Source organism: Macaca thibetana, chromosome 5 (assembly GCF_024542745.1).
Source record: "Macaca thibetana thibetana isolate TM-01 chromosome 5, ASM2454274v1, whole genome shotgun sequence".
Taxonomy (NCBI): Eukaryota; Metazoa; Chordata; class Mammalia; order Primates; family Cercopithecidae; genus Macaca; species Macaca thibetana.
The window spans coordinates 177,734,343-177,759,988 of record NC_065582.1 but is presented as its reverse complement, the minus strand read 5'-3'; the positions used below and the strand labels follow the sequence as shown (position 1 = coordinate 177,759,988).

Here is a 25,646-nt window from a genome sequence, read left to right as displayed (position 1 = left end):
AAAGGGCACAGTGTCCTGAGGCTGCACAGAACAGTGGGGCCCTGGGCTTGGCCCAGGATGCCATTTTTTCCTCCTAGGCCTCTAGGTTTTTGATGGGAGAGGCTGCCATGAAGGTCTCTGCAATGCTCTGGAGACATTTTTCCCATTGTCTTGGCTATTAACATTATGCTTCTCTTTACTTATGAAAATTTCTGCAGCCAGTGGCTTGAATTTCTCCCCAGAAAATTGGTTTTTCTTTTCTAGCACATGGTCAAGCCTCAAATTTTCCAAACTTTTATGCTCTGCTTCCCTTTTAAACATAAGTTCCAATATCAGATTATCTTTGTGAATGCATATGAGTATATACTTTTAGAAAAAGGTTACCTCTTGAATGTTGTGCTGCCTAGAAATTTCTTCCACCAGATGCCCTAAATCATCTTTCTAGAGTTCCACAGATCTCTAGGGCAGGGACAAAATGCTCCCAGTCTCTTTGCTAAAGCATAGCAAAAGTGATCTTTACTCTAGTTCCCAATAAGTTCCTCATCTCTGTCTGAGACCACCTCAGCCTGGACTTCATTATCCCTGTCACTATCAACATTTTGGTCAAAACCATTTAACAAGTCTCTAGGAAGTTCCAAACTTTCCCACATCTTCCTGTCTTCTTCTGAGCCCTCCAAACTGTCCCAACCTCTGCCCATTACCCAGTTCTAAAGTCACTTCCACATTTTCAGGTATCTTTATAGCAGTGCCCCATTTCTGGTACCAATTTTCTGTAGTAGTCTGTTTTTACACTGCTATAAAGAACTACCTGAGGATGGGTAATTTATGAAGAAAAGAGATTTAATTGACTCACAGTTCCACAGGCTTAACAGGAAGCATAACTGGGAGGTCTCAGGAAACTTACAATCATGGCGGAAGGTGAAGGGAAAGCAAGGCATGACTTACTACAGCAGCAAGAGGGAGAGAGAAGGGGGAAGTGTCACTTTTAAACCATCAGATCGTGTGGGAACTCACTATCACAAGAACAGCATGGGGGAAACCACCCCCATGATCCAGTCACCTTCCACCAGGCCCCTCCTGCGACACTGAGGATTACAATTTGAGATGAGATTTGGGTGGGGACACAGAGCCAAACCATATCCCATGCCATGCCAGCCCCTGACTTACAGCAGAGGAAAAATAAACTTCCTGTTGAAGCCACTGGTTTTTGTTGCTGTTTTCTTTATTTTTTGTTTTGTTGTTTGCAGTGAAAACTATTTCTGATATAATACACTAGAAATATTTTTAACACATATTAAAATAAATGCAAAAGTATTAACATTTTTAAAAGGTTCATTCACATATCACCAACCATGTTACACTGGTTGCCCCCAGTGCATTGCTAGTTTAGGAAACACTGACATCATGTGTCTTAGTCTATTTGGGCGCTATAACAAAATACCATAGACTGGGTGGCTGAGACAACAAACCAACAAACGTTTCTCACAGCTCTGGACACTGGGAAGTCCAAGATCAGGGTACTACCAGATTTGGTGTCCGGTGAGGGCGCTCTTCTGGTTTGCAGACTATCTTCTTGTTGCATCCTCATTCAGTGGAGAGAAGCCTATCCTGTCTTTTTCTCCTTTTGTAAGAGCAAAATCTATCATGGGGGTCCCATCTCCATGACATCATCTAACCTTAACTAGCTCCCATGGGCCCCACCTCCAAATACCATCCCACTGGGGATTAGGGCTTCAATATATACATTTTGAGAGGACAAAAACATTCAGTCCACAGCAAATGAAAAAAACCTCAAAAATGATCAAGTAGCCCATAAATCTCAGACCTCTTCCCTCCAGGTGCCCTTGGTCTTGCTCAGCCTCCAACACATACAAGGTGCTGGGTCATGCTTTTCACTACAAAAGAAAGGGGGCAAAGGTGCATTGAAAATGCAAAGTATGAAGCCACGGCCCCTCTGCCCCCTCCCAGGAATAACAGAAATCTTCATGTCCATGCTTGGATGTGACAATAATCTCAGAATTGACACTGAAGGTGCTACTTAAGGTTCATATCCGAAGCCAACAGTCATGAGTTCCAGTAATGGGTTCCAGTCATGGGTTCTGTTATTGCCCCTCTGTGTGACCTTGGACGAGTCCATTGATCCAACTGAAATCAAAGCATTCAATTCAATTCTCCAAATATTTCCTTGTTGCTTTGTCTGTGTCTGGTGCTCATGCTTTGTGCTGGGATCCTTACCCTTAAGGAGAGTAGAGTTTAACTGGGGGTAGACTTAGCCCTGAGAAGATCAGGAAGAGAGGAGCTAAACACAGGCCTCTGTTCGGAAGGCAGCATGTTCATCTGGGTTCCCAGAGACAAGGGTTCAGCATCAGAATTTACTTGACAAGTGATCTTGGGAAGTGCTTGTCTTAACCTCTCAATGTCTTAATGCCTTAATCTATAAAACTGGCATAATAAAAGTGCTGTCCCCCAATCAGGGTGCTGTGAGTTCTTAAGATCAGTGCATTGGAACCACACAGGAGACCCAGTTGTACGCAACCTCTCCCAGTTCCCTGTCAATGACCTCATGTTGATAGCTTGAGATCCACCATGGTGGGAAGTGGGATTATTTACACCATGAGGGGAAATGCTGTGGATTGGAGTTCTATCTCCAAGAGCTGTTTGTCAAACATTTCCTAGCATGCCACTGATTTCACACAGGACAGTGCGTAGCACAAGGCACTTCACGCATAGTCAGCAATGATTATTAGAAGGCAGTGAGGGCCACGTGGAGCCCAGGCCCGAGGCACAGAGGACATAGCCCCGGGGACACATTTTCCACTCCAGGTCATGGTTGACTCCCTTCATCCGCCTTGAATCTCAGAATTTCTGCTGGCCTACAAGGGCACAGTCAAAGGGCAAGATAACCCTACTTCTGCGCAAAAGTAGATGAATTCATTGCTGTCTGCCAAACACCAGAGTTTCTGTTCAAAAGTAACGATGGTTCCAAGCAGATGGTAGCTTTTGTTCCTGCTTCTGCTAGCCATTAAAACTAGTCACCACTCTCCAGCCCTGTGATCTTGAACAAGTCATTTAATCGCTCTGTGCCTCAGTTTCCTCATCTGTAAAATGGGAATGAAAGTAGCATTACAAAAGTGCTGGGCATGTAGTCAGTGTTGAGGAAAGTTTACTACTGTTCATATAATGTGACGTTGACATCAACAGGGCCCTCACATCTGTGCCCGTATCACCATTTATATTTTACCTCCACACACAGCTGCTCAACAACGTATCAGATAAGACCTTTGCACCCATTTGAAAGAGGCACAATGGGAGGCGCTGAAATTCTGTATCTCTAACTGAGGTCACAGTAAAGATTAGAACTTCTCCATCCAGCCCAAGTCCAGACCCTGCAAGGGGGAGATCTCAGTCGTCTATAGAAGGATGGGGAGGGATCTTCTGCAGTGAGGGACCAGCATTTGCGAAGGCCTAGGGTTGGAAAGTGTGTGGCTCCATTAGTCTATCAATGTTCCTCGAGTGTCTGCTTTGTACTGGGTCACACACCAGGTGGGAGGAAGGAGACTTGGCCCCAGCTTCATGGTGCTAACAGAGGTATGGTGGATATGCCTGGGTGTGAACCGAGGTCTGGACTCCCAGAGAGGTGACTGTGTCCTATTCATGTTTATATCCCAGGGCATAGGCTTGTAGCGCTAGTGAGGTCGCAGTAAGGTCAGTGTGGGAGTTGGGGAGCCTCAGTCCCTTGCACACCCCACCCCACCACCTGGTCCTAACTCGTCACCCACACTCGGGCTGTCTCCGCCCTGACCGCCATTTCAGTCCCTTCCCAGCTGAGAGGCTGCTGGCCCCAAATAACTTCTGCATCCCCTCCTCCCAGCGGGAGCTTCAGAAGTCAGTGGCTCGGACAATTGCACTTGCTTTTCTCTTTCCAAAGAGGGATCTGCCTTGGGAGCCCTTTGAAAGGGCTGTGATTACATCTTCATTTGTGGGTAATGGGATTAGCACACGGATGGCAGAGCCTCCCTGCGGCAGTGGGGATTGTCAGGCCTGCCCGAGAGGGCCGGGAAAGAGGAGCTCCAGGTTCCTTTGAGCTGCCAGGCCCTGGCCACCACCCCGGAGGAGGGGGCACCCCAGTGCTGGGACACAGGGACTGGAAAATGGAATTAGCTCCATCCCAGTGCACAGAGGCCAGCTGTCTCGCCCAACCCCAACTCCTAAGCCGATGGAGAGGATCTCTCTGAAGAGGAGATATGAGAATGTGTGTGTGTGGGGTCAGTGGGGAGTAAGTTGGGGGGTCTTTTCGTGCCTTTAGTCCCCAGCTATCTCCTTCTAGAGAGACTCAGACAGGTGAAGTCACCAGGTTCGGGTCTCCCACAGGTTACATCCAATTTCCTGCCTCCCATGTGCCAGGCCCAGTAGTACTTACAGGGACACACATCATAGTCACCCTTCTTTGAAACCTGGCTTCTGGGGCAGGCTTGGTGCTGAGGACTCTACGCACGTCATTCATACAATGCTCACCACACACCTGTGAGGCCGTGACCAACCTCATCCCCATCCGGCATAGGAGGAACTCAGGCCTGGGGCCGACTGAGGCTGGAATGCGGGATCTACTGGCCACCAAGAGGCCCCACAGCAGGGCTCGGTTTAATGCCCGCTAACACATTGTGTGTTTACTTGATATTTTTGTTAAGCTTTCTCACTTTTAAAAGTTTCAATTTATTATTTTTCCAATGTTTTATTTTGAAAATTTTCAAACCTACTAAAGAGTTGCATGAATAACACAGGAAACATTTATATGACCTTTCTTTAGCGTCTAGATGCACTGGGTATTAATGCTGATATTTGCTTTTTTCTCTGTCTCACCCTCTTCTCTCTCTCTTTGAATGTGTATGTATATGTGTATATGTATTTATATGTATGTCTATATATACAGATATGTGCACGGCTGTGTACAGCAGTGCTCCCTTATCCACAGGGGATATGTTCCAAGACCCCCAGTGGCTACCTGAAACCTCAGATAGTACCGAATCATATATAATAAATATATAATCATACATAATAAATATATAATCATACATAATAAAACATATATACTGTGTTTTATTCCTATACATATCTAGGATAAGGTTTAATTTATAAATTAGGTGGACTAAGAGTTTAACAACTAATAATAAGATGGAACAGTTATAACAATCTACTATAATAAAAGTTATGTGAACACTTTCTCCCTCTCTCAAAGCATCATCTTGTACTGCTCTCCCCCTTCTTCTTGAGACAATGTGAGTTGGTAACACGCCTGCATGATGAGATGAAGGGAGATTAGGCTGCTGTCACCTTCTGATGATGCTTTGGAAGAAGGAACACCTGCTTTGGGTGATCCTGTATCATAGAGACAGGATAATGTTGATGGCTGGATGTCAGGAACAGATGATCTCGGTGACTAACGGTACGTAGTGTCTCCAGCGTGGACCCACTGGAAAAAGGGATGATTCATGTCCTGGCAGGATGGTGTGGGACAGCATGAGATTTCATCACGGCCACTCAGAATATTGCAAAATTTTAAACTTATCAATTGTTTATTTCTGGAATTTTCCATTTCATATTTTCAGACCACGGTTGACTGAGGCTAACGGAAACCACGAGAGCAAAACCATGGATAAAGGGGGACTGGTGTGTGTGTGTGCACGTGCACACGCACGTGTGCACACATGCATATATATTTTTTGTGAACCATTTGTAGACAAGTGTGAGACAAACATGAATTGTCTCCTAAATACTTCAGCACGTATCTCCTAGAACAAGGGCATTCTTGTACATAAATACAGCAATGATTCTCACACTTAGGAAATTTAACATCAATTCAATTCTATCATGTGCTTCTTAATCTACATTCACATTTCCTCCCAATTAACCCAATCATGCTCTTTAGATCCTTTGTCTTTGCAAATCCCAGCAATTATCAAGGATCATGCATTGTACTTACTAATCACTTCTCCAAGATGTGATCTGAAGAACTGAAAGCAGACTGAATGAGGGGACTCTCCCTCCCTGCATGGCTGCAGAATGCTGTGTCGGCATGCAGAGAAAATCAACACTCTCGTGTGGGGCACCTTCCAGGAACCCTGCTCACTGAGATTGCTTCCAAAAATCAGTACAAAGCTAGATCTCCTTCAGATCTTGTCTTTGGGCAGTCACACTGGATTTGGTCTCCTGGCTTGTTAAATGAAGGTGTGGCCAAGTCTCTTCCAGGTCTGTCTGGGTTTCCACACCCCTTTGCCCTTCCCTTACAGCTGCAAAATCATGGTGATTCATGAATGTTTCACATGATCTATCCTCAAGCAGCAGCAAGGGCAGCACTGCAGTTACCCAGGCCAGGGGTAGACTCCTGCTCCACCACATGGAAGCTCAGCAGCCAAGTGGGCGAGTCACAGCTTCTGTGAGCCCTGGTTTCCTCATCTATGAAAATGGAAATAATCATATCTGCTGAGCAATGTTACTGGCATGTAATTGAAACTCGAGGGGAGCAACCCCTTTGCCTTCCCCTCACCATCCGGCCCTAATTCTGTTCAGAGCAGCAGTGAGCCTGTCCTCGTGGAACAATTGTGATTGGCCTGGGCGACTCTGGCCATCCCGTCAGTCTTTGCTGGAGGCCCACCTCTCCAGCCGCCCTTGCAGCCCAGGGTTGGCCATGTGGCCGATCTAACAAGCAAGGCTTAAGGGGAAGTCTTCTGAGACAGCTGCCTCTGGTTCCCTTTTCCTTTGCTGATATAAGAAGAAAGCACTTCAGGAAATGCACCACCCCCTCCTTCCTTCCTACCTCCCGCCTTTGAACTTGGTTGTGATGCCTGGAGCTGTAGCAGCCATTTGTGACCGTAAAGTAACAACCATTAGGACAAAAAGCCAACTGGTGGAGGATGACAGAAGAGGAAGCTGGAAATAGCCTGGTTCCATGATGCCAATGCTCAGCTGTTGCCCCAGTCCTGAACTGCCACCTCCCACTTCTCATGGAAGAGGATTCCATCTTTATCGCTTAAGCTACTGTTGTGCTTTATAGCTTAAGATTCTGTGGGAAGCATTCCTAATTGATACAACTTCCAAGAAACTTCTAGATGCAGTGGAAAATATAAGGCATATAGGATCAAACACAACTGGGTTCAAAGGTAAGAGGCAGCCCCTAATTAAGTGCATGGGCCAGGATGCATTACTTCACCTCTCTGAATCCAAATGTCTTATCTACAAAACAACAACAACAACAACAACAACAACAATTCCACAAACAAACAAAAATATCCAGGAAATGCTGTGAGGCTAGAAAGACATACTTATATGCCTATATTTATTCAATTGTCCATTCAACAAGTATTTGCTGAGCACTGCTGTGTACTGTTCATTCAATGAACGTTTTAATGAGCACCTGGTATGCTCTAAGTACCGTTTTAACACTGCGGGTATCATAATGAAATAGATCAACTTTTCCCTCTCATAAACTTACATTCTGCAGTTCCCTTTGAGTTTCAATTACATGCCAGTAACATTGCTCAGCAGATATGATTATTTCCATTTTCATAGATGAGGAAACCGGGGTTCACAGAAGCTGTGACTTGCCCACTCGGCTGCCGAGCTTCCATGTGGTGGAGCCGAAGTCCACCCCTGGCCTGGGTAACTGCAGTGCTGCCCTCGCTGCTGCTTAAGGATCGATCACGTGAAACATTCACGAATCACCGTGATTTTGCAGCTGTAAAATGCTCTGGAGGAAGGACAATGCTGTTTCCAACTCCTTTTGGAAATGTGTTTCTCATTTTGATCCCATTTTATCAGATACATAAACTGGATTATCTGGAGAACGAACAGGCTCAATGGTACATTTTCAGCTAATAAAATTTGCTTTCGACTTCTCAGACCTAGTGGAATTGCCATGCCAAGAGAGCCCCGGCCCGGCCTGGCACACAGCATGCCGTCCTGTGTATTTGTATCACCCTTTTCTTCTTCAGCTACTCGAGAAGCCTTAGAAATCCAAGTGCAGTCTTTTCCTCCACAGTCAGGGAGAGCAGGAAGGAATTCCACTCTTTAGAATGTCTACTAAGGTGATGGCCCCGTCTCTACCCACTTCATTTCATCCTCGGGCCAACTCTGGGAAGTAGGAGTCATTCATCTTATTTTATAGATGGAGAAACTGAGGCTTGAGGGGAAACTTGCTCAAGATCACCCAACCCAGACCTGTTTGTGGTTATTTGTTTAGCGTCTGTCTCCCAGCATGACTGTGAGCTCAGAAACCATGTCTGTTTTATTTACCACTAAATCCCCTTAGTTCGGGGTCTGGCGCCTAATATAATACATGTTTGTAGGATTGAAATGTGGAGTCTAGAACCTCTTGCAGCTTGAGGGTCTATATGGCTACAATTCTAAAATTCTCCAAGTTGTTTACCTTAGCCTGAGAGGGGATGTGCAGGGCATAAGACAGAAAGACGAAGAAAGGAGACTCACATTGAGAATAAATGCAAAACCCAGGCTAATGTCGGAGAGACAAGGCTTCCCCATCATGGCCCAGGACTGCTTCATTGGAGCCTCTGCAGGTTTCCATCACACACATTAAGCAAGGCTTGGTGTCATTTTCTAAAACAGAAAGAGGTGGGCAAAGCCTAAACGGGTAGCACCGAGTGGGTCGCAAGTTCCTGGGTAAACCCCTTTCCTTTTCTGGACCTCTGTTTCCTCATCAGTAAAGTGGAGGAAGTTGAATTCCTAGACTCAATCTTCTCTCTGCTCAAACATCCTTCCCAGAGCTGAGATTGCTGAACTTTTTTTCCAGGCACTATAAAGTAAAAATACAAAACTCTAGCTTAAGACAACTTGATCTTATCTATTTGCAAAGAGTAGGTAGCTTAACAAACTAATAGGAATCAACCACGTCAATGTACAGATGAGAATAAACCTATGCCTACATGATACTTACCAGGTATTTCATCATCTCCATTTAACAGACGAGCAAACTGAAGCACAAAGAAGATGCATTTGCATAAGGTGTCATGGTTACTAAGTGGCGGAGGCTGACTCTCAGTGTCCATGCTCCTAACTACCTTACCGTGCCACCTTCCAGTTTGGTCTCTGCTATGTGCTGGACCTGGGGCCAAGATTTTACACAAAATATTTCTCACTGATCTCTCCAGATGGGAAGACATTGCCATCATCTCTGTTTTCAAAGAAAGTAAGTAGTGCTCACACAGGAGGCAAAAATGGCTGAGCTAGAACCAGGGTTTCCCCTGGGAGTTTGACACTCATGTCCCTAAAGATGTCATTAAGCAGGCCAACCTGGGTGGCGATCCCTGCTCTTCCACTCAGCTCTGCAACAGCAGGAAACTTGCTAAACCTCTTTGATACTAAGTTTTTCCATTCTGGGAAAACTCTCCCGGGCTGTGTAATGCAACCCTTTGAGATTAGGCTCTGAGATAAAAGAGAAACTGCCCTGGATTATTCTTTCTAGTGAGGTTGATGCACTGAGGGATGCAGGAATACACACATTGGCTCCAGGTACTTTTCCCTTCAGACTCTTCCCTCCCCAGTCCTTGAAGTGAGTGGAGCTGGGACTGGGCACTTCTGTTCAGGCCACTCTTTGTGAGGACAGAGGGGTCACTACCAACCTGCCAAGGATTTAAGGGCAAAAACTTCCTGCATCCCTGACCAAACGCATGTTCAGTCCCCACCCTGCGGGGTGTGTGGAAGGCCATCACTGTTCTACTGTGGCACACAGCATCTCCTGATCCAACCCAAAACACTCAGAGAGGACTGATATTAGAGGATGTGGACATAGGGAATATTCACTCCCGTTTGCAGAGAGCTTCCCACGCTTTGCTTATATTGCGTCATCCTTTGAGCTTGGTGGTGTTCTTCCTGCTTTACAGACAAGGACATGGGCCCTGAGAGATCATTTCCATATCATATGGTGGTGCTAGAATGGAGGTCATCAGTTATCCCGTCTTTAGATCATGGTTGTCACTGCCAAACTGCAGGCAATAGCTGGTGGATGTGCCTGGGCTGCGAACCTAGGTGTGGACTCCCAGAGAGGGGACTGTCCAATTCATGTTTATATCCCAGGGCACAGGCTTGGCACACAGTAGGTGCTCACTGAGCACTCACTGGATGGATAAATGAAGGACGAATGCACAGATGAGAGCCCCAGCTCCTAAGGTAGTGACTAACTGCTCACCATGCCCACTTCCTCTTCCCCTGGGCACCCAGCTGGACTGCGTTTTCCAGCCTCCCTTGCAGTTCTGGCCAATGGACTATGGGGAGACATTAAGTGCACCATTTCCAAGGTTGGTCCGTGAAAATCTTCCATGTGATCCTCCACTTTTTCTTTTCCCATATTGTCTAGCCATATGCACAGGATCCATCTAAGAACTCAGAGACTCGAGGGATGGTGGAACCACAGGTGGAAGGAGCCTTGATACCTGAGTCACTGCCTGGAGGAAGGCCGCTGGTAAGTACCTGCATGGAGCTGTTACTTGGCCAAGAAATACACTTCCACAGCATGAAGCAATGAGTGACGAGGTTGTTGGCCACAGCATCAGGCTACCTTCACTAATCTTGGAGTTGGAAGAGAAAACTTCTCCTGGAATCATAGGCTCTCAGGGTTGGAAAGTACCTTGGACATCTCAGAGATAAAGTTTCCACCCAGTGCAGCAATCCCTTTATAACACGTCTGCCTACAGTTCTTCCAACCAGATTTACACACCTCCAGTGATGGGGAGCTCACTTTCACAGAAGCTTCTTTCTCTGTCTTTGGACTGCCCTGGCTGCAGAAGAGACTTCCTTACCCGGAGCCCTATCTCCTCACATCTTTCTCATCTTGATCTGCCTGTTAGCCCCTCAGAGATGAAGCTGGCTTTTCCTTCTCACATGCAGTTGAAGGCAGAGCTCAAGTCCTCCTGAGTGACTTCTCATTCCTTTAGTCAACAGCTATGTGGTGAGCCCCTCCCACCTGCCAGGACCTCCCCAGGCCAAGCCTTGCCAGCTATTCACTGTTACCCCCTGGGCATGGTTTTAGGTCCTGCTCCATTTTTTATCATTTCCTGTAGATATGAGCAACCAGATTCTCTTCAGGTCTGTTCCTGGCATTGACCTTAGTGGGAAAACTCACCTTAATAAATAGCATTTCCCAAAAGACCACCTGTGCAGTGCTAAGTATCCTGTCTCCCATTTCACCCTCACAGTGATTCGGTGGAGTGGGCATCGTTTTACTCCCATTTTACAGAAGAGAAAACTGAGGTCAGAGAGGTGACTTGCCCAGAGGACCATAAGTAGAAAATGGCAGCAGGGAGTTTGAATCTAGGTGCGTCTGACACCAGAGCCCAGACCCAGCCTTTCAGGTGGAGGGGAGAGGCCCCAGGCCCTAGGCAGCCAGGCATGAAGGACCGGGCTCAGCCACACTGGCCTTCAAGCCATATCGTGGGCTCACCCCTAGGAGCAGCTGCCCAGCGTGCATTGGCCCTCTTTGGTTAGCATGGCCACACCATTGGAGGCCACAACTCCTCCCTGGGCACGTGGGAGCTGGGGTTACAGGAGGAATGCCAAGGTCTGTGCTGTGGCTGTTCCTTGTGTCCAAATTGGTTAAGGGAAGCCCAGAGTATGGTGGAGCCAATTGCTTGGCCGACCTCTGCTGACTGGAAATTTGCTAACATATGTCCCTAATCTGATCTGCCAGCCACTTGCCAGGCGCTGGAATTCGGGAGCTGCACTGAGGCCCTGCTGATTTGGACAGGAGGACCCCAACAGGAGGGCTGTGTACCCACTGTGTGCCAGGGGCTCACACACCAGATTTTATTTTATCCTCACAACAGGCCAGAGAAGTAGATCATAATCTACCTACTTTCCAGATGAGGAAACTGAGGCTCAGAAAAGTAAAGTCACTGGTGTACACAGACAGGGGCAGGAGAAATGGGAGCTGTTCCCACTCAGGCAGATCTGGGTTTGAATTGCGTGTTCATTCCATGCTGTGATTTTCCAGTCTTCTGGCTAGAAGAAATTTATTTACAAATGGTTTCTCCCTCACCCTTCACACCTCATCCACCACGTGGGCAGAGCCCCACTGCACCATGACAGCAAGGATTGACCCAGTTAACCCCTCTGTTCCTGCGACATGCAGGAGATGCTCAGGTAACGGTGAGTGAATGGGACTCCAGGGGTTTGATGCAGGGAGAGCATGGGAGCGGGAGGCCTGGGGAACACAGGAAGGAAGGAAGCAGAAGAATAAAAGGGCAAAAGATAGGGAGAAAGACAACCAGAAGCAAGCCTGGAAGGGAAATCGGTCACAATAAAAGCAAGAGATAGAAGAGGAAGACCTTCAGCAAAGGGAAGGCCTTCGCCTCAGCAGGAGAATGGAGAGAGCTTCCCAGCTAGTAAGGTAATGAGCTCACTGTCGCTGGAGGTGTGCAAGCAGGGCTGCATGAACCTGTGTCTGGGAAGTCCTAGGGTGGATTCATGCATCCAGGAATGGCTGCACAGGCTTCTCCTACCTCTGAGAGACCGAGGTTCTGATCAGATAACCACTCCCCTCTCATACACAAGCATATTTAGAGAGCTCAGTTCCCATCTCTCATGCACTTTGAATGGAGGTAGAAAGTGCCAGAATTATAGGCTCGGAGCTGCTTTTCTGAGTTGTAAGGGCTCTGTCCTTGACCCTGAAGTCTCTCAAACCTAGGCAGAGGAGAGCTGTGAACCTGATGAAGGCTGCTTAGCACCAGCAGAGGATCAGGTCTACATTCCTCAATCTGAATTCAGAGCTGACTGTAGTTGGTCTGGGCCCTCCCCACCCCTGTCCCTCCACACCCTATCAAAGCCCCACATAGGCCTAAGTTCAGTCCCAGCCAGTCCCTGCCCTCCTCTCCGCTCTCCAAATAGCCACGGTGGTGGCTGCACAGTGACTGCTGTAGTGCTTTGCTTGATGCCACGTCCAGCATAACTCTGTCAGCACTGTGAAGCCGGCGCCAAGTCTCCTTCCTCCCGCCTGGTGTGTGACCCGGCACAGAGCAGATGCTCGAGGAACACTGGTAGACTAACAGAGCCACACGCTTTCCAACCCTAGGCCCTGGCTAATGCTGGTCCCTCACGGCAGAATACCCTTCCCCATCCTTTTATAGACGACCCCATGCAGGGTCTGGACTTGGGCTGGATGGAGAAGTTCTAGTAATAGCTCACATCAGCAAAAGCTTTGCTATGTGTTCTTAGTTCCTCAAGGTAACCTTAGGACGTAGGTACATCACTATCTCAGTTCATAGGCGGGGAAACTGAGGCAGAGAGTAGCAGAGGGGTGTTCGAGGCCCAGAGTGTTGGCTTCTGAAGCCACACCCCAAACTCTAGACTGTGAGTTCTCAGGAAAAGAACGCTGGACTGAGCAGCAGAGAATGGTAGCTGTAGGTTTCTCTCCCCCATCCCCTGGCTCCTCTCAGGAAGGGGACAGAGCTCCTTGGGATCTGGCAAGATGCTTAGCACACAGTAGGTACACAGAGAAAAGTTGGGTAATGAATCAGTTCCCTTTGGGCAGCACTTTACTGGACTGTCTTTTCTTCAAATGACCCACCAGTATGAAGGATCCTGAATACTGTGTGGCTTCCCTCGCCCCGCTGATCAAACAATGGAGCATCAGGAGCTGACTTTGTGGTGGCTTGCGAATCAGGGATGGGACAAATGTATTCAGTGTCACCCAAACCCTCTGCTGATGTCCTGAGACCTTCCTCCAGTGGAAGAGCCTGGGACTGGGTCTGAGGTGCCCAGTTTGCATTTCCATCGGCTGTCACAGTGGGTCCCCCAGGAAGTGGGCAGGATGGTTCTCAGGGCGTATTCTGAGGCTCCATACCTATGGGGCGGGCGAAGAGGGAGCAGGCTGAGCGGAGGAAGGCATGGAACTGCAGTGCAGGTTCCCCAGGGCTTTGTATCAGGGATGACCCTTCAGAGCCTTCCTGGTTTGGGACAAGAGGCCAGGTCTTGATGCCCAGTTGGGCAGGCCCTGGGTGGAGCTGACCCTGGAAAGGGGCGTGAGTTTGGATGACTCCAGCCCAAGTCCAGGTTCAGTTTTCTTCAGAAAAAAAAAAAAAAAAAGAAATCCCCGAAGAGGGTCGACAGCAAAGTTCCATCCTCCAGCAGCTGGGGAATCTGGGAGGAACATCACCAGCCCTCCCACCATGTTGAGTGATTTTCCAGCATGGCGACCTCAGCCACATTGCCATCCTCTCTCCAGCTTTGGTTTCCTTGGCTGCAAAATGGACTAACCAGTGGTTCTCAAACTTTTTGATCTCAGGACCCCTTTGTACATTTTTTTTTTTAAGATGGTGTCTCACTCTGTGGTCTAGGCTAGAGTGCAGTGGTGCAAGCTCGTCTCACTGCAACCTCCACCTCCCAGGTTCAAGTGATTCTCCCACCTCAGCCTCCTGAGTAGCTGGGATCACAGGCGCCCGCCACCATGCCTGACTAATTTTTGTATTTTTAGTAGAAACGGGGTTTCACCATGTTGGCCAGGCTGGTCTTGAACTCCCGACCTCAAGTGATCCGCCCACCTCAGCCTCCCAAAGTGCTGAGATACCAGTATGAGCCACCACACTCGGCCTCCTTCGTACTGTTAAAAATTACTGAGGACCCCTAAATAGCTTTTGCTTATGTTCTGAATCTACCAGCATTTAGATATTAAAACTAAAAATATTTTAAAATATTTATTAATTCATTTAAAAAAAATAATAAAAAATCTTGTATGTGCTAACACAAATAACCTGTTTTTTTTAAAAAAAAAAATCAGTGAGAAGAGTGGCATTGTCTTATTTTTTGCAAATTTTTTATCTTCTGGTTTAATAGAAGCATTGAATTCTCCTATCTACTTCTGCAATCTGTTGTGAGATAGGTTGTTTGGTTGAAGTATGTATAGAAAATCTGGCCTCACAGATATGTTGTTGGATGCAAGACAAGTATTTTTATAGGCTTTTCAGATAATTTCTTGATACTACACAAAACTTGACAAGCAGTAGTATAGTATTTTAATGTGGAATCTGAAAACACATCAGTGAACATTTTGTTCTTTGTCACATTAAAATCCACTAGTCTGTGTTGCACTTTGGATGTATCTTTTGCCTATGTGAGATTCTGAAACATCATGCATTAGTCATTGGAAAATGCTGGTTCACTGACTTACAAGATCTGCCAAATGTTGACACAATGAATTTTACAATATCAAAAGAAAGCACATTCGCTAATACTATCATCAAAAAAGTCTTTACATTTGGAGAGCAAGCTCACAATGACGGATACAAGTTTTCTAAAACTCTAAGTTTTGTTAGAAGTTCAAATCTCAGCCTGGCATGGTGGCTCATGCCTGTAATCCCAGCACTTTGGGAGGCTGAGGTGGGTGGATCATGAGGTCAAGAGATCAAGACCATCCTGGCCAACATGGTGAAACTCCGTCTCTAGTAAAAACACAAAAATTAGCTGGGTGTGGTGGCGTGTGTCTGTAGTCCCAGCTACTCAGGAGGCTGAGGCAGGAGAATCACTTGAACCCAGGAGGCAGAGGTTGCAGTAAGCCGAAATTGCGCCATTGCACTCCAGCCTGTGTAACAGAGTCAGACTCTGTCTCAAGAAAAAGAAAGCTCACATCTCTCTGGCAATAAATACTATTAGCTGTTCACCTTGAAGCGACAGGCTCACTTTGCTCATTCTCAGAATGAGAATGTCAATCATTCTTTCAAATAACAAGGGTGCTCCGTGAAGAAGGCAGTGAGTTTCTCTTACCACTCAAACGACTGCATAACTAACTGTGTTTCTTCTGTCTGCGGCAGAAGTGCTTTACGCAGGCTTCCCATTTTGTCACACAGAATGCTAAAAAGACGTTCTCAAAGATTGAGATTTGACAATCCTTAAGGAATTTTATTACCTCATTCAAGATTATGTGTTTATGTTTTGCTGACTGCATGATGGTGAACAATACCATAACTATTAGTATAGAACCTTCACCAGAAACCAAATTTGCTGACACCTGATCTCAAACTTCTCAACCTCCAGAACTGTGAGATAATAAATTTCTGTTGTTTAAGCCACCTAGTCCTTGGTATTTTGTCATGGCAGCTCACGTAGATGAATGTACCCTGCCCCCATACCCTTCTCCTTTCAAAGTGCTTGTGCTGTTGGTTTATATATTAATAGTTTGAAAGGCCTCTGTTTGCTGGAAAGAGCTAGGCATGAGCAAATAATATTGGCATTAGAAGCTCTGTTCCCAGACAGCCCTTGGGCAAATCTCCCAGCTTCAACGATCATGCCTTTCAGGAGATTTCTGATGAGAACATTCCAAGATGCCAGTGGAAAATCCTGATGCTGGCTATTTGAGAACCATACTGGGAAGAAAGCAATTTTCTAATAGATTTTCTAAAACAATAAACAGTGGAGAGAATGCCAGGATAGTATTTTTAACTACCACAAGCCACAAAAATCAGCTTCAAGACCTAAACCATCACACAGACTTACCATGACAGATCTGTCCCATGGAAACACCAGCAGTCTACCTGATGGTAATAATGGTGGTGGTGACGATGGTGATGGTGATGACGAAAGGGATGATAATGATGAAGATGATGCTGATGTCATGATGATCACGATCATGACATGATGATGATGATCATGACAATCGATAATGATGAAGATGATGCTGATTGTCATGATGATCATGACAACCGATGATGTCAATATTAGAAATTATGGTGATGATAATGGCGGTGGTAATGGTGGTGATTGTGACAATGATGGTTATGGTTACAGTTATGATGGTGATGTTGGTGATGATGGTGGTGGTGATGATGGTGTTGGTAATGGCGATGATGGTGATGATAATGACAATGGTAGAGATGGTAATGAAAATGATAATGCTAATGCTAATTGTGATAATAGTGGAAACCATGGCAGTGATGATGATGGTAACTATTGTGATAATGATGATGATGATAATGATGATAGTAATGGTAATGATTGTGACGATCATGGCAGTGGTAATGATGATGATGGTGATAGTTACAATAGTGATGTTGGTAATGATGGTGGTGGTGATGATGATGGTGATGCTAATGATTTTGATGATGATGGTGATGGTGATAGTTACAGCAGTGATGTTGGTGATGATGGTGGTGATGCTAATGATTATGATGTTGATGGTGGTGGTAATGGTGAGGATGGTGATGGTTATGACGGTAATGTTAGTGATGATCATGGCTGTGATGGTGATGGTGATGATGATGACAGTAATAAGGATGGTAATGAAAATGATAATGCTGATGCTAACTGTGATGGTAGTGGAAATCATGGCAGTGATGATGGTAGTAATTATAGTGATAATGATGATGATGATGATGTCAATAAAACAGCCAGTTTTTTGAACATCATATGCAAGGAGCTTTGCTAAGTGCTTTAATGAGCACTCATTTAATGTAATTAAATGTGTTATCTCATTTAATGACAGGCAATACCTTCGAAGTAGGTAAAATATGCCCATTTTACAGGTAAGGAAACTGAGCCCTGAGAGGCGAAGTAACTTGACTAAGGGCACACAGCTGGTACATGGCTGAGATGTATTCTTTTCCCTCTATTCCAATAGTAATTTATTTTCTTTTGCTTATTTTGTTATTGCAGCTATTCCTAGGCTGACAATAGACTGAGATCAGGGTTTAAGTTTGTAGGAGAAGAAAGCTGAGCAACTTGCCCCAAAGTCACACAGCTTGTGAGTGGCCATGCCAGGATGTGTCCTCCAAAGCTCTGTACAGCTTTTGGAGTTTCAACTAATGTGCAGGTGTAAGGCCTTATTGGAAGTGCGTGTCTGATGGTTTGACCTCCAGAATCCAAGAAACTCCAGAGTCCTCTTCCAGGTGGCCAGGAGAGGGAAACAGGTTGATGGGCACTTCAGACACTGAGCAAGGCATTTGGGCCCCATCCTGCCTTGTACTTAGCTCCTGCCATTCACTCCCTACACCCCATCCAGTCCAAAGCCGGCTTTCTGAGACAGTCTCAGCCCTCCAGCTCCCCGAGGGTCCACAGCACTTGCCGGGAGCTATCGGTGAAGCAGAGAGAACTCACTTTTCAGGCTCACAGACCTGGATCGGGTTTTTTGTTTCACCCCAACGTGCTCTGTGACCCTGCACACAGTACCCCATCTCCCAAAGCCTCAGTTTCCCATCTGCAAGAATGACCACTTCCCAGTTTCAAGCAATAATCCACGTGAGCCTGCCTCGGGCAGAGTGTGGCAGGAGACGGATGCTGGGTCAATGGAGCTTTTATCCTCCCTTTCCTACAAAATACAAGTTTTATGGGTGAGCTACATATATTTTGGCTCAAGAAAGGCTCACTACCCACAAGATGGAAAAACAAACATTCGGTGTTGAAGAAACTGCATGATCCAGGGACCACATTGGCTTCCCTGTCTAAAAGTACAACGCAAGCCCAGTGATTACCCATGCCACTGGCCCCAGAAATGTTGATTGACCAAAGTACAATTTCATTAGTGGTTTTAGAGATATACTCACGCCAAAGTGGCTAATGCAGACTTTTCCAGCACATAGCCTTACGAATTAAGCTCCTCTTGCAATCTGAGATTTAGCAGTGGATGTGGTCAACTCCCCTCACCTACCCCAACCCCACATTTATCCCTGAATTTCCGCTTATAAATCCACTTTGGGATTTGGCCTCTCTATCTGTCCATCTTCTGCACACTGGGCTGATAGAATTCATTAGGGAATCCACAGGCTGCCCACTATGCAGCAGGGGCCGGTAACGAGGGGCCGGGGTGGGTGATCACAGGGCCAGTCACTGTGAGCAGGGCCCTGAGTGCACCCGGCTCCTAGTCCTGGCATTAATCATGATTACCCAGGGAACCCATGGGGATGGATAGGAAGCCTCAAATTGTTGTTTCAAGGCCCACCAAGCCCAATCAAAGCACTTTTGAGGGAGGGTGGCTCCAGTCCTGGTGGAGCACCTTCAAGGCCCAGGTATCCATCCTCACCGCCCCCTGATCCTCTGATCCACACTGCACCATCAGGGCTCAGAGCGGTTTGGGTTCTTACTCGAAGTCAGGGTCTCATTGTGATGCTTTAGTGCATGGGCTCTGGAGCCAAATTACCTGGATTCAAATCGCAGCTCCACCCTTCCTTGATGACATGGGGCTATCTGTTTTATCATTCAGAGCCTCAGTTTCCCCATCTGTAAAATGGTAATAATGAGGATAGCTTTGTGACAGGGCTGCCATGAGAACTAGAGGAGCTGTAAGGGCTCGGAACAGGGCCCACACCGGTAAGTGTTCTGCTGCAACTTCACATCATCCTCAATCGACACAGTGTAAGAATGGCATTCAAAAGTCCCTCAGACATAAACAACATGGTTTTATGTATTTATGTAGAGACTGGGGTTGCTGGGGTTTTGTTGTGATGCCCAGGCTGGAGTGCAGAGGTGCGGGATCACTGCAGCCTTGAACCCCCTGGGCCCAACTGGTCCTCCCACCTCAGTCTCCCAAGTAGCTGGGACCACAGGTACGCCCACCACACCTGGCTAATTTTTTTTTATTTTTGTAGAGACAAGGTCTCCCTATGTTGCCCAGGCTGGTCTTGAACTCCTGGGCTGAAATGATCCTCCTGCCTCAGCCAACCAAGGTGCTGGGATTACAGGTGTAAGCACCCAGCCTGGCTTTAATTTTTATTGAGGTAAAACTCACCTAGCATAAAAGTAACCATTCTAAAATGCACAATTCAATGGCATTTAGTACGTTACACTCACATGCTATGCAGCCATCACCGCTATTTAGTTCCAGCACATTTCCATCACCCCAAATGGAAACCCCATACCTATTCACCAGTCACTTTCCTTCTTCCCTCTCCCAAGTCCCTGTAAACCACTCATCAGCTCTCTTCCACTATGGATTTTCTTGGACAAATTCTGAACATTTCATATAAATGGAATTATACAGTGTTTGCCCATTTGTGTCTGCCTTCTTTCCCTTAGCACAGTGTCTTCAAGGTTCACCCACACTGTAGATCCTCATTCTTTTTTATGTCTGAATAGTATTGCATTGCCTTAACAGACTACATTTTATTTATCCATTCATCAGTGATGGACATCTGTTTCTACCTCTTGGCAATGGAGACTAGTATTGCTATGGACATTCATGTGCAAGTCTTCATGTTGACATCGCTTTTCCTTTCTCTTGGGAATATACATAGGAGTGGAATTGCTGGGTCATATGGTAGCTTTATGTGTAACTTTTTAAGAAATCACCAAACTGTTTTTTACAGTGGATGCACCATTTTACATTCCCACCAACAATACCCAAGGGTTCCCGATTTCTCCACATTCTCACCAACATTTATTTTCCATTTTTTAAATTAGCCAGCCTAGTGGTTGTGAATGGATAACAACATGGTTTTCAAATGAAGGTAGGATGTGACTTTTTTTTTTTTTTTTTTAACACAAGCATTGACCCCACAGCCTTGACCCGCTATAAGCTCAACAAGGAGACTCAAGGAACAAACTGTGGCCAGGATTTCCTCTCTCTGGGCCTCAGTTTTCCCCTCTGTATCATGATCCGGTTGGTTTAGATTAGTGTGTCTCAAATGAGCTCTGTGGAAATGGCAGAGAGAAGAGGATGGAGATATTTTGCTACGGAAATGGAATAGTGCAGATGCTTTCTGGAGTCCCAGGGGAAGAAAAGATGAGTCATTCAGATAGATTCCCCTTCGTCTGGAGTTTCTCATCTACTCCGAGGTGAGGGGTCTGGCCTTGATGATCGAGTCAGCTCTTTGGGGCTGTTGCGTCAATGTCTTAAGAAAGAGTACCCAGCCCTCACAGCCACCAAAAAGCTCTCAGGTCAGATCAGAAACATAGGAAGTCTCCTTCATCCAGCATTCAGGCTTCTCCAACCCAACCCTGAGTGGGGCCCCAGAGACTCCGAGGCCACATGGAACATTCCAGGACCCCTCTGTTACTCAGGAGGAAAAGCATTCCCACGTCAACTGCTTGTCTATTTCTCACTGCATGTTTTGCTCACCCTCTGCTCAGAACACCCTCCCCCGCTTCTCCATTCAACCAGCTCCTGCAGCTCTGCGAATGCCCAGCACAGCACTGCTTCCTACAGGAAGCCTTCTCTGATGCTCTGCCTGGAGTCAGGGGTCCCACCCCCGTGACCCCTCTGTCACAGCACTCTTTACCTTGTTTTGAGCACTTTCTACTTAACTAGCCTCCTCCACTGGGCTGTGAGGTCCTTGAGCAGGCACGGTGGGACCCACCTAGGGGTCTAGCACTCATCAAGGTCACATCTGGGATAAAGAGCCCATCAGGGATGACCCGTGTCTGGGCTGCCAGAAGCCTTGCGAGGTGTTTTCCTCCAGGAGCCAGCTCCTTCCTGTCACAAGTGGTCTTGGCGGAGGGTCAGTCGTGGTGTCTGACCCTTTTTGAGCATGTGACCCAAGCTGAATTGATTTTGTGCTCCCTGCTGAGAACTTCAGGCATGAGAGAGCAACGCCAGGCGGGATAAGAGTTGACACCAAGTTTTTCTGACCTCCCCTTACTTCCTGCTCTGTAGAAGCCCAGAGCTACCCAATTCCTGTCTTCCTGTGACCTGATGGTTCAACTTCTCTTGACTTTTGTGAGCTACTCCAAATCTTGGAAATAGCGTCTTTTGTTGCATGAGGTTTGCTGGCGTCCATCTGTGTTGCTTTTCTCCAGAAAACCCTGGCAGATACAGCATATCCATTATTCTTTAGTGCACAGATCACACAGATTGGTGAACAAATGAGCTGACTCTTGAGGTCTCCCCTCAAGATGGCCAATCGGATGGGAAGGAATGAAGAAAGAAAAGCCCTTACAGCAGAGGGATCTGCACTGGCAAAGATCCCTGGCAAGGATGTACACAAGGCTGCAATGCTGGGGTGAAGGTGGGTGGGAGGGGTCCTAATTGCAGGACCATCTTCTGTCATCTTGGCCTCCTTTACTTTGTGTGTATTGTGGTTGAATACAAAACAGAGAGAAGATGTCCAAACCTATGCAGCAGTTTATGGAAGTGGAGAAGGTGGCTGGGAAATGAGACTTTAAGTGATGTCCCCCTCCCCAAGACATTGCTGGGGAGCCTGGGGTGCAGGACAGGGCCCCAGAGCAAGCTGAGGTCCCTGCTGGGAAATCAAAGGTCCAGTTCAGCCAACAGCACGCTGCATCAGACAAAGCTGTCTTACTTCAATAAAAATGGATAATCTCTTCCTTAAGCCTTTCAAAAGGTGGGCTCCAGATGGATTAAAGGCCTAAATGTGAATGTTAAAATAATAAAGCCAATCAAAAAAGCATAAGGAGATATCTTTGTGCCTAAAAAGGAATGATTCTACTCCAAAGACCCTAAGAGCACAAGACAGAAGGAGATAAATATGAAGAATTGGACTGTGTGAAAACTAAGGATTCCTGTCCACCCAAGGCACCGCCGGCCACGGCAGCAGACAGAGGACGCATGGGATGATGCCGCAAAGAGTCAAACTGATGAACGGTGACTACTTGGAATATACACGGAACTCTTACCAAACAATAAGAAAAACATCAAAGATCTGATAGAAAAATAACCACAGGTTGTGAGAGGCAGAAGAGAGGTCTAAATGGTTAACAAGGATAATGAGATGTTCAAACTCAGCAAAAATGACTGGTAGTTTTTAAAGCAGCGGCGTCACTTTAGACTTACTATGAAAAAGGCAAATTTCCATAAGTGGATGAAGTAACATTGCCTGGAATGTCTTGGAGAGCTGTGCACTCTCGTGTACTGTAAACCCGAGAGTCTTTCTGAAGGCGTGCTGGTCAGTCCGGACAGAAGTTAGGCCTAGGTACAGCCCACATCCCTGAGACCCTACTCTGGGCTGTGGAGGTATGGATGCCGGGGAGTTGTTACATAGGCCCCTGGAAGGGCAGAACACAGATACCTAAGTAGCATTGGTCATGGGAGCAGAGGACTGGGGACATCCTGGTGTCCACCCCTCACTAGGAAACACTGGAGTTCAATGCAATGAGCTCCAGGTATAGCACACCACGGGGTGGGCCAGGAAGCAAGGGGAACAAAGGTGCCCAGTCCATAGTAAGTGCTCAGCAAATATTATTACCAACTCTTGCAAACATGGCATCCATTCACAGTAAGGCAAGACGTGCTCAGAGGAAATGGCCTGCCCTCACTCCTCTAGGAATGTTTAATACCCAGGCAGTGTCCCTGGGACCTTGTGGGCACAAGTTCTTGTTCATTTGCCTTTTTGCTGTCCCACCGAATCCTGTGACAGGAAATGCAGCAGGTCTAATCCTGAGGTCAGAGTGGCCCTCTGAGATGGCTGTTCTTTCCGGCCCACCCCCTTCGCCCTCCTCCCGTTCTTGGGACCCTGATTAGCCTGAGTATTGGATGACCCCTGCTCTTCTTCCCCTGCCTCGCAAGGGTTAATCAGCCTTCCTGCGGGGCGGCAGGGTGGCTAGGAAGGAGGCAGCAGGGCGGCCTGGCGGCAGGCGGCTTTCATTACTTTGATGGGATACATGTGCTCGGCTTTATCTCCGGCCCTTTCTCCCTAATTCAGCGCTTGAACGTCTCAGCTGTCGGCCGATCTGCAGACAATTGCTCAGGGTAATACTATCCGGAAAAAGCTGATAAAACGCAGATGTGACGAGGCCTCTGAAATTTGCGGTTTGCTAAGTGGTTTGCTGCGATGCTTGCCCCTGGCCAGGGCGGCTTCCCTTCGAGGCTGGGAACCAAGGGGGTGGGAGTTGCATTTTTTTTTTTTTAAGTGAAAGGTTGAATAGAGGAAGTGAGTGTAGAATTTTTTTCTCTAATTAGGAAGATGGGCAAATAGAAAGTAGAGGGGGAGGGGACAATACCGGAGGACGTGGCAGTTCTGGCCTCCCCTTGGGTCCCCATCTAACCAGCCTCTCCAGGGGGTACCTCCAGAAATGGACACCTTGGGCTTCCTCTGTGCAGCCTGGAGGGGGTGTGTGGTGCAGGGGCCCCTTGGAAGGAGGCCACTCACCGGCTGTGTGACCCTGGGCAAGTCACTCAATCTCTTGCTCCACTGACTCAACCAAAAGACCAAATGACTCACAATCTCAGTTACTTACCAGGTGCGCTATGCCCAGCAGGATGCCTGAACATGGTAGGTGCTCAATGAATGATGCAGAGGTTTTCTTTACCTCACTTGGGATCCCATGTGACCCTAGAGAGTAAAGCTGCGTGACACTGATGTAAACACAATGAGTCCCAGTTGGGTGGTGGGGAAGGGGCTGGCCAGGCTGTTAGTCTCAAAAATCACAACTTCCAAGGCCAAAGTCACCGGGCTGGATCCCCTGAGGAAACAACCATCACTGTATTTTCCTGGGCCAGAGAAGTGTTGGGGCAGAGCTCCTCCACTTTACTGTGCACCCCAATCACCAGGGATCATTCCAAATGCAGATTCCCATTCAGGAGGCCGGGGCAGCCTGTGAGTGTGCATCTCTCACAAGGTCCTAGAGACGCTGAGGCCACAAGCCAGGTGAAGACCCCGAGGCGTCAGGCTGGGGAGGAGGCTTTGGGCATACTTAGGCCTTGCCCTCTCAGTCCCAGGAGAACCCTGCTGATCAGAGAGGACAGGCGGCATGGTTGGTGTTGCTCAGCACGTTGGGAACAGAGCCAGGCTGGGAGGGTGACTGCACCTGGGGCTTGGTGCTTTTCCCATAGGGCCTCTGGTGACCAACCTTCCATAGCCAGACCTGGTTTCAGACCCGTGGGTGAATCCACGTCACAGCATCCCAAAGAGAGCTCGCCTCATTACGCCCTTCCCAACTTGCTTTTATGACAAAGGAAAACTATTAATACATGAATTGATGCTGTTATGTGCTGCCATTGAGGCCATGTAACACAGTTCTTAAAACAGCCATGGGTCTGACCTGCACCTGTCTGTGGACCTCATGCTGCAATCTGTGTGCCAACATCTCAAATAATCAATAAGCCATAAAGACAGCTTGTGAAAACATGGCTTCAGTTTCAGGGGATGCCTTTTCACTCTCTTACATGTTTACGCTAAGGTAAAAATAGCCAGCACATTGAGCTTCTCCTACCGTCCTTACCTCTGATCCTCGAAAACATCCCTGGGAGGTGACTTGATCACACCCATTTTCAGATGAGGGAAACTGAGGCCCAGAAGGTTAAGTCACTTGCTCTAAGGCTCCTCGCTGGCAGGATCAGAGCTGGGGTTCAAACCCAAACGTGTTTGGGAGTATCCAGCTTCAAAGCACACACAGCTGGGTTGGTGCCACGCTGCCTCTGGACAAACAGGACCCCAGGGTCGGTGCGAGGACGCAGAGTGCTAATGCAGCCGATTGCAAAATTTAGGGCAGGGCTTGGGTATTTCCCTTGAAAAGGCCAGTCTGCAATTAGAGGGGCCGTTTGCAGTTCTTGCCTTTCAAAGAAAGAGGGCGTCTCTCCCCCTGCTGGGGTGTGGGCAGAGCTGGTAGCAATTTTCCCACAATGTGTAAATTAGTCAATCTCCGAGTCTGTAAACGGGGGCCTTTGAAGCGATCTTAATGAAGCACTCCATTAGGGCTTAGTGATGGCTGCCTCCAGCATTACTGGACCCAGCTCCTTTTGATGTCTTGGGGCCACGGGTTGGAGGCTCAACTTATCTAAATGCCCC

General features: G+C 47.2%; 1 long non-coding RNA gene across 1 annotated transcript; it reads right to left on the bottom strand.

Annotated features, from left to right (window-relative positions):
* Positions 1-1,210: 1,210 nt before the first annotated feature.
* LOC126955550 (uncharacterized) lies at positions 1,211-25,388 on the bottom strand. Its single transcript, XR_007725975.1, has 3 exons — positions 25,081-25,388; positions 22,694-22,905; positions 1,211-3,077 (listed from the first exon to the last, which is right to left on the bottom strand). It is a non-coding gene; the product is annotated as an uncharacterized LOC126955550 (long non-coding RNA).
* Between the last annotated feature and the right edge of the window lie 258 nt (positions 25,389-25,646).